Below are 9446 nucleotides of genomic sequence, written 5' to 3'. Positions count from 1 at the left end.
CCAAGTTGTTCTTCACTCTAGTGGAGGGCGCAGCTCAACTCCAAATCCAGTCACCATTTTCAATCTTTAGTTGCAGGGGGCACAGCCCACCATCCCACACAGGAACTGAACCGGCAACCTTGTTGTTGAGAGCTCGCGCTCTAACTGAGCCATCAGGCCACCCCTCCAGAAGCTCAGCAGTAGCACGTTGTCTTCAATCTAGTTGTGGAGGGCGCAGCTCACTGGCCCATGTGGGAATCGAACCGGCAACCCTGTTTGTCAGAGCTCACGCTCTAACCAATTGAGCCATCTGGCCGCCCCCCGGCTTTCTTTCCACAGTCGTCCTGGCACCTCCCTTGCTCTCATTGTCGATTATTATTACTTCTTATGACATTCATAGCATATCTGCTTCCTTTTCCTTTTTTTATCTTAATAGTAGTTTACTTTTTTTGTATTTTTTTCAATTACAGTTGACATTCATTATTATATTAGTTTCAGGTACGAAGTGATTCACCCGATAAGTCTAGTAACAAATATGGAACTTGTCATGAATTTGTGTGTCATATTTGCGTGGGGTCCATGCTAGTCGTCTCTGTATCGTTCCAGTTTTAATATCACTTTGTAAGCGGGCATGTGCCGCCCAAGCAAGTACGTCTGCTTTCTTCCTCTTCTCCCACTGATTGCTTTTTAAATTAGGACATGTAACTGACTAAAAATCCAGATGAATACGTGTGTGAGAACTGGGTATGTGCTGATCTTGGGCTGTACCGAGCTCTCAGGGCGGGTGCCCGCTCCTTCCCACCCTAGAGCCTCAGGAATCACATAAAAAGCCTGGTTCAAGACATTCCTCCAGGCCTGTCCTACCTGCTTTCTGTGCTGAGCCTCTCATGCGTTAAATTCCACACAGCTAGAACTTGCCTTCCCATCTGTCTTCCCCTTTTGTGGAAACTCCACAGGACACTGCTACTCTTTTTTGCTTACACCTCCATGCTCCACAGCCCAACAACCTAGGCCGTCCCGGGCTCCCAGGGTGCTGCTGACCGGTCCCTGTAGCTTGCCCTTCTCTTCAGTGAGGAAGATGAGAGACTGCTTTTGAAACGATGAAGGGAAGGCTCTGAGTGGGGAGCCCCTGAGGATTTTTTTTTATTAGTTTCAGGTGCACAAGACAAAGTAATACTGAGATGTTTATCATTTATATCCCCTGAGGATTTTTCTGAAGAAAGTTTATGGACTTGAAAGCACATATTGTGCCAAAGTCTACATGAAAGTCTGTAAACTTTATTCAGAAAAATCCTCAGAAACATTCTGATCTTCAGTGTGTTTGAGATAGTTAATATCTTCGCCTCATAAGTGATTTCCAAAGAGTCATTGGACACAGAACTTTATGATTTGCTGAATTCAGGTGTGGCAATGGGTTCTTATAGTATTCAATATACAGCATGATGTAAGAGAAAGTATCAAAAACGGGGATCTGAGTTCAAGTTTTAGCTCAGCCACATATGGGTCATATGACCTTGGGCAAGTCAATCTCCCAGTGATCTAATCTGTAAAATGGGGGTAACATATCTACCCTGCAGTGTCGAGAGGTTTATATGAGATCATGCATGTAAACACCTAGTACAGATGCTAACGTTAGCACATACTAGGTACTAAGAAATTGTAAAACATCTTAACATTTTGCATACAATGAGAAGTAAACGAAAGCATAGAATGAGAAGTAAATGAAAGCAAGGAAACTTTGGAAACGCATTCAATTCAACACCCTAATTTTACAGAGAAGAAAACTGAGGTACAAAGAAGGGGAAGTGAGATATACAGAGTCACACAACCAATTAACTGCAGAGACAGGACCAGATGCCATATCTCTGGAAATAGGAAACCAATACATTTTTCTCTTTTCAAATACTTCCAATGTTTTGAGTTTCTATAATTGGCAATTGTTAGACAACTTTTCCATTTTTCCCTTCCACCTACTGGACTGCATTTTGCCTCTTTTAGCAACACAAAACAAGATGACTCTTTTGACAAGACAGCCTCTCACGTATCTCAGAGTTGCTCTCATGTTCATCCACCGCTTTTCCAGGATACCTAGCATCCCCAATGCTGTCAACTGATCCTTTGCATGACAGGCTTTCCAGAACCATCACCATCCCGGTCATCTGTCTCTGACTAGACTCCCATTCATCAATGTCCCTCCTAAAAGGTGGCGCTGAAAACAGTGTACAGTGTTGCAGCTATACGGAAGAACAATTACTTTCCTTGAGCTTTTAACTCTGTTTCCATTGCAGTGACCAAGGACTGCATTTGCTTTCTTTATCAGCCATATCATGCTGTTGGCCCAGATATTTCACGTACACTGTTGCCAAGCCATGAGTCCCTGTATTGGTTTCCTAGGGCTGGCATAACAACTTACTAACTATAGACTTCCTGGCTTCAAACAACAGAAAATTATTCTCTCATAGTGCTGGAGGCTAGAAGTCTGAAATCAAGGTATCAACAGAACCACTCCCACTCAGAAGGCTCTATAGGAATTCTTTCTTGGCTTGTGGTTGTGTTAAGTCTGATCTCTGCCTCCTTTTTCTCTCCCTGTGTCTCTTATAAGAATGCTTGTCATTGGATTTAGAGCCCACTAGGATAATCCGGGGTGACCCCATCTTTAGATCCTTAATGATGTGTGCAAAGACTCTTATGAAATACTGTAACATTCACAGGTTCCAGGGATTATGACAGGGACATATCTTTTTGGAGCCAACATTTGACCCACTATAGCCTATTTGTTGGAACATGAATGCAGGACTTTTTTTCTTTACCCGTGATTTACTTATTGTTGATCCTGCTAGGCCACACCAGCTTGTTTAAAAATTGTATCACAGGGGCGGCTGGATGGCTCAGTTGGTTAAAGAGCAATCTCCGAACAGCAGGGTTGCCGGTTCCATTCCCACATGGGCCAGTGAGCTGCGCCCTCCACAACTAGATTGAAGACAACGAGCTGCTGCTGAGCCTCTGGAGGGTCGGACGGATAGCTCAGTTAGTTAGAGTGCAAGCTCTTAACAACAAGGTTGCCGGTTCAATTCCCACATGGGATGGTGGGCTGCGCCCCCTGCAACTGAAGATTGAAAACGGTGACTGGACTTGGAGCTGAGCTGTGCCCTCTAGTAGATTGAAGGACAATGACTTGGAGCTGATGAGCCTTGGAGAAACACACTGTCCCCTAATATTCCCCAATAAAATTGATTTTAAAAATAAATTGTGGGACGGCCCGGTGGCTCAGGCGGTTGGAGCTCCGTCCTCCTAACTCCGAAGGCTGCCGATTCGATTCCCACATGGGCCAGGGGGCTCTCAACCACAAGGTTGCCAGTTCGATTCCTCGAGTCCCACAAGGGATGGTGGGCTCCACCCCCCTGCAACTAAGATTGAACACGGCACCTTGAGCTGAGCTGCCGCTGAGCTCCCAGATGGCTTGGTTGGAGAGTGTCCTCTCAACCACAAGGTTGCCGGTTCGACTCCCGCAAGGGATGGTGGACTGCACCCCCTGCAACTAACAATGACAACTGGACCTGGAGCTGAGCTGTGCCCTCCACAACTAAGACTGAAAGGACAACAACTTGACTTGGAAGAAAGTCCTGGAAGTACACACTGTTCCCCAATAAAAAGTTTGTTCCCCTTCCCCAATAAAATCTTTTAAAAATAAATAAATAAATTGTATCACAATAAGAGTACAGTGTTTTGCTGATCTTACATTTACCTGCTACTGTGGAAACTCTAATCACCCATCCAAGTTATCTATCCTGCACACTCGCCTAAGAGCTCTGTCCATATATCTGAAGGTCTCTGTTCCTACTCTGCCTCCCTACAGTGAGGAGTTCACATCCAGAAAGCTGCTGCGAAGGGAGCTTTCCCACCCTGGATCCCACCATGTGATTGATGTTGTGCCCCTACAGGTAGGTGTCACGGGGGAAGCCCTCCCTACGCCTCTTCCATGGTCCCTAAACTATTTCCCTTGTGCTCCCTATGCCTGACATGGATGTCGTATAGTGCCGTCTTTCCCTAGTTGGAGGAGAACCTGGGCCTGATTCCCCATGGGGCCTGAGCCAAAGGATAATCTGAATGATGGAGGCATTTGCACTCTGACCCGGGTTAAGGGCACAGGCTATCTGCTCCCATCGCTCTCTGGACTTCCCTTTTCATATCATTTGTTCAGTAGCTTCCTTCCCTGCTGGTCTGCAGAGTCCACTGAAGGCATTGACTAAGCCAGTCTTGTTCATCACTGTCCTCATTGACCCGTGCATTGGCCACACAGCAGGACCCCTAGTAAATGTTTATTGAGTGAACAAATGCTGAATGACTGGTGGCGCTAGGTCACCTGAGAGAAAGTTGTGAGAGTCACCTCTGTCACCCTATACCTGCTCCATTGTCATCCTGAGGCAGCCCCGCATAGAAGTGAAGTATGTGGACTCGGCCACTCACTGAGCTGGGTGACCTTGAGCATGTCCCGTGTACCACAGGCTCGTCATCTGTAGATTGGAGATGATAACAGTGCGAACCTACATCATGTGGTCGTTGTGTGGGCAAACTACATGTAAAATATTTAGAAAAGTACCTGGCACAAAGTAGGGCCTATTTACATTTGGTCAAATAATTACATCACACATTATTGGAACACATAGTTTCCTCCACTATACTTGTAAGCTCCCTGAGGGCAGGACTCCTGTCTGGGTTTGCTCTCCATATGTTGATCAGTGGCTGGCAGTGTCTAGAAAATTGTATGAGCTCAATGTTTGTTGAATGAACGAACAAATGAACTAATGAACCTTCTGTACTCAAAGTCTTTCTCTCTTCTAATAACTAGCCTAATGACTGTCCCTGTACCTTGAAACATCACTTAAGTGACTTCCTTCCCATAGACTCCTCAGCCCCTTTCTCTATCTAGACATACTGCAGTCATCTTGCAGATCTAGACACGCACGCTGCCATACGGATACGTACTCACAATAGCACAATTGCAGGTCTGAGCTGAACTCCCCGATGCAGTAGCTTTTAACCTACTATCCCAATTTGCTGAGATCTTTTACATTTTGATTCTATTAGGTTGGTGCAAGAGTAAGCGCGGTTTTTGCATTTATTTTTAACCCTTTAAACCGCAATTACTTTTGCACCAACCTAATATAATCTCTGGTAATTGTGCTGCCTCCTAGCTCTGTGATATCTGCAGATTGGATAGATTTGCCTTTTAAGATTTGATTCAAGTTACTGATCCAAAATAAATAACTTTGTGTAACTGCAATTCATTGCACAACTCTATATATTGAAAATTGTATACAGGGCAAACCTAAATGTATACTCTTTGCAATAATAGGTCAACAGTCATGAATGAGAAAATTCTAGAAGTAATAACTGCTTTATAAAGATATGGAAGAAAAAAATATATGGAAGATGATAGCTGAATGTAATATGTAAGGTGACAGACATTAGTGATTTATACTACTGAAAAATAGTAAACTCTAGAGTGTAATGCCATTGTAAGATCGAAGTATCAAAACCAAATCTCTGCTGTCAGCTGCCATGAGCTGCCGTGAGCCTGGCCAGCGACCAGCTGGCTCAGCTGGGTAGCTCCTAACACCAGCATGAGTCAGGGAGCTGCGTCCTCCACAACTAGACTGAGAACAACGGCTTGATCTCAGTGTTGGGATGGGGGGAGGGGAGAAGAGGGGGAAAAAATCTCGCGTTTTTAGTACAGTTCAGCAGGATGCGTATTTGTGGAAGAAATTCCACTTAGATTTATCCGATAATTAAACTTATGTGAGCCATCACAGGACAGATGGCTGTGCTATTTGAAACAAATTATAACCTTTAAGGATGAACATGTACTATTGAAATCTAAATATAAATTTGCTTTGAATTTTAATTGAATAGTACTATTGTTTAACAGGTGAAACTGATGTGAAGACTTCAGAATGTTTTTTTAAATGAAGTAAGAATACATCTTAAATGACAAAAATATTAGCAGGTGACGGTTATTTATGCAATTTGTCAATATTTCTGAGAGCTTTTGAAAAACCCTTCCCTGACATTTAAATTATCTGTTCTATTGAATAAATTTTGAACTAGAAAAGGATGACAGATTTTTATCTTGTTTTCTTTCCATGCCTTAAAATTGGCCTGTATATCAAATTCAAATAGCAATGTTAACTTTCTTGTCAATCACTAAAGTATCATCAAAGTGTGTAAGTGCCATTGTGCTCACGGCTGGCATATTTAACACGTCCCCCCACGAACCCTCCTGTTGATTATAAGAAATCTGACCCTGGGGTGGCCAGTTAGCTCAGTTGGTTAGAGAGTGGTGCTAGTAACACCAACGTTGCCAGTTCAATCCCTGCATAGGCCATCATGAGCTGCGCCCTCCTTAAAAAAAAAAAGAAAGAAAAAAAGGAAAGAAAGAAACCTGACCATTTGATTGAAAGTACTGTCTAATCCAATGTTTTGATTTCAGTGTTGTTGTTTTTTAAATTATTATCCTTGTGGTATTTGTGTATTTGGAATTTTGATTTTTAAGGAGGGTGCAGCTCACAGCGGCACACACAGGGATCGAACCGGCAACCCTGGTGTTATTAGCGCCACACTCCAACCAACTGAGCTGACCGACCACCCTTGAAATTTTTAACGATGGGGGTATGGAGCAACACATTGTGCAAATGTAATCTGTTAACCTTATTTCTTCATTAGTTCAATATTTGAAACTTAGACATGTTTTTCTTCACACTTATGTAAAAGCTATTGCCAGTGGGAAATGAGTACGCTTTAATGTTTAGTTAAAAAAATATCCAAAATTATAAACAATATGATCTCAAAATAACTGGAGGGAAAATGCCATTTTAACTATGGTGGCCACTGAAGAATACAATTAAGGCTGGGTTTTCCTTTTCTGTTTCTTTATGCTTTTCCACAGCTTACAAATCTTCCACAATGAGCATGCATTACTCTTGTAATATAAATAAATAAATAAATAAATAAATAAATAAATAAATAAATAAATAAATTGAACAGTTATTCTCAAAGATTAAAGTGTAATAAATTTGAACAGTTTACTACTCCCATTTCTTGGGTAAGAGCTTTAACCTGAAGTCCTGTTGTAACTTTGTCAGTGACCCCTTTTAATTTGAATACTGAAATATACGTTGTCAATCCATAAAAGCTGCTCATTTATGCAAAACATGGTGCAAGTGAAGTTCTGTGCAGAAAACCAGAGCTGTGATATTTCTGTTCATTTACACTTTCATTTTCAAACGTGGAGTCACTGAGGGATTGCTTGGCTGCAAATTACAGACAGCGATCTGAGTGATGCTCTAACACTAGATCCCAGGGCATTTTCACAGTGGGTGCTTTCTCCAATGTCTTTCTTCCAACCTCCACCTGTCTCTACTCTTCCACTTCTATATCTTCTGTGCAGTGATCAGTGTGGTGATTTCCTTCTAGTGCCATTCTCTGTGCCCTGGGTAGAGAATGTGATGAAACTATGATGATGCCAATAAATGTTCAGAGAGAGTTTGAGAAAAGAGGTGGCAGAAATTCCAATGCATAATCCTAGATGTCCTAAAAGAATAGTCCTAAGATGACAAATTGATGAGTAACTTTGTACTTTTAGTACAAGAAACAAGCCAAAAAGCAAACAGACCCATAAAAGTATTTGTTCAAATGGCGAAAATATGTACCATTTCTGTATTAGAAGAATTTCAGAAAAATGATTTTAGAAAGTTACTTCATTTCAGACAAAAATCCATTTTAGTTGACCTGATGTTTTCCTAATTTAATAAGAGTTTTAGTTTTTCTGGTTATAGTGATATCTATTCAAAGTCAAGAAATACATAATGATATAAATAAAGTCACTTATTTTTTCTGGTTACAGTGATATCTACTCAAAATCAAGAAATACCTAATAATATAAATAAGAAAGTCACTTAACACCCCAACCCCCCCAGCTAACCATATTCTTTAGACGATCTCTCTATGCACATGTTATACACATAACATATACACATATGTTTAATTTTATATAAATTGAACCATGTTATACATACTATGTCATATATATTTTTAACCAAGAAAAGCCGTGAAAACCTTTGCATGTTAATTAATTCAGATATTGATTACATGTACATTAATTATTTAACCATTCCCTAGTTGATGGCTATTTAGGTTTCTCCCCCCCCCCACCCCCCCGCCTGCTATTCTGAATGTGGCAATGCATTCTGGACAAAAAAATTGACACACTTATCGGACTAGCTTCCGGTATAATATCAAAGATGGGAAGTTCCTGGGGCAAAGGATGTGCACATTTAAAATTATGATACATATTGACAAATTATCCCTCAGAAGAGCTGTATCAATCTGTGCCCCCAACAACAGTGAGCTCATTTACCCTCACCATTAAGTATTATCCACCTTTTATCATTCCCAATAGATGGGCCTTGGCAAACTAGGACGCATGCGCCAGACCCACTCAGGATAGTCAGCATTTTTGCTTCCATAGGGTTGTTTAAACAAAAAAGACAAACAAGACTGTGTGACGCATTGCACTGTGGTCCAGAAAATAGAAATTTCTACTATTTAGACCTTTACAGAAAAGGTTTGCCAACTACTGGTTTAGAGGAAAATACTAGTGTCTTACTCTTTGGTCATTTTTGCTTTTCTTTGCTTATTTGTGAGTTGAAATATTTATTTTTATTTTTGGGGGTGGGGTAATATTGGGGAACAGTGTGTTCCTCCAGGGCTCATCAGCTCTAAGTCATTGTCCTTCAATCTAGTTGTGGAGGGTGCAGCTCAGCTCCAAGTCCAGTCGCCGTTTTCAATCTTCAGTTGCAGGGGGCGCAGCCCACCATCCCATAGGGGAATCGAACCGGCAACCTTGTTGTTGAGAGCTCGCGCTCTAACCAACTGAGCCATCCGGCCATCTCTAGTTTAAATATTTTAAATAGGTGGGTGTTTATATTTCCTCCCTTGTCAATTACATTTCCTTTGCCCATTGTTCTATTCGGTTGCTCTTTTTATCCTCCCTTAACTTGTAAGAGCTCTTTATGTGTTAGGAAAATATACATTTTTGTCATATATTTTACAAGTATTTTTTTCTGTATCAAATTACCATCACGTATGGCATATTCTTACATTACAAAGGTCGTTTTAATGAGTATATAATCAGTGCATGTGTTCAGAGAAGGACAGCGGGTTCTATTTTAGATGTGGTAGTGAAAAGAGTTCTTGCAGTGGTCTCCTTTTCCTCAGAATCCCACAGTTCTAGGACCAATGATTTGCAGACACAGTGCAGTTCTTGTAAAGGTATAGTATACCTACACACGGTGATGGCCTGCTTTACATCTCTCTGCCAGTTCTTTGTCTGCTCTACAGGTATCTCCTAAAATAATCAGGAACCTCAAGGAAAGGCAGGCAGGAACTTCCTGATTCCAGATTAGGAC

The 9446-nt window shown here is 41.5% G+C and overlaps 1 pseudogene; it reads right to left on the bottom strand.

The window, feature by feature from the left end:
- Positions 1-508: 508 nt before the first annotated feature.
- On the bottom strand, positions 509-607 carry LOC141569772 (U6 spliceosomal RNA; annotated as a pseudogene).
- Between the last annotated feature and the right edge of the window lie 8839 nt (positions 608-9446).

The sequence above is a fragment of the Rhinolophus sinicus genome, chromosome X (genome assembly GCF_036562045.2).
Source record: "Rhinolophus sinicus isolate RSC01 chromosome X, ASM3656204v1, whole genome shotgun sequence".
Taxonomy (NCBI): Eukaryota; Metazoa; Chordata; class Mammalia; order Chiroptera; family Rhinolophidae; genus Rhinolophus; species Rhinolophus sinicus.
The sequence above is the reverse complement of the archived record's forward strand: the minus strand, read 5'-3'. Positions and strand labels throughout refer to the sequence as shown.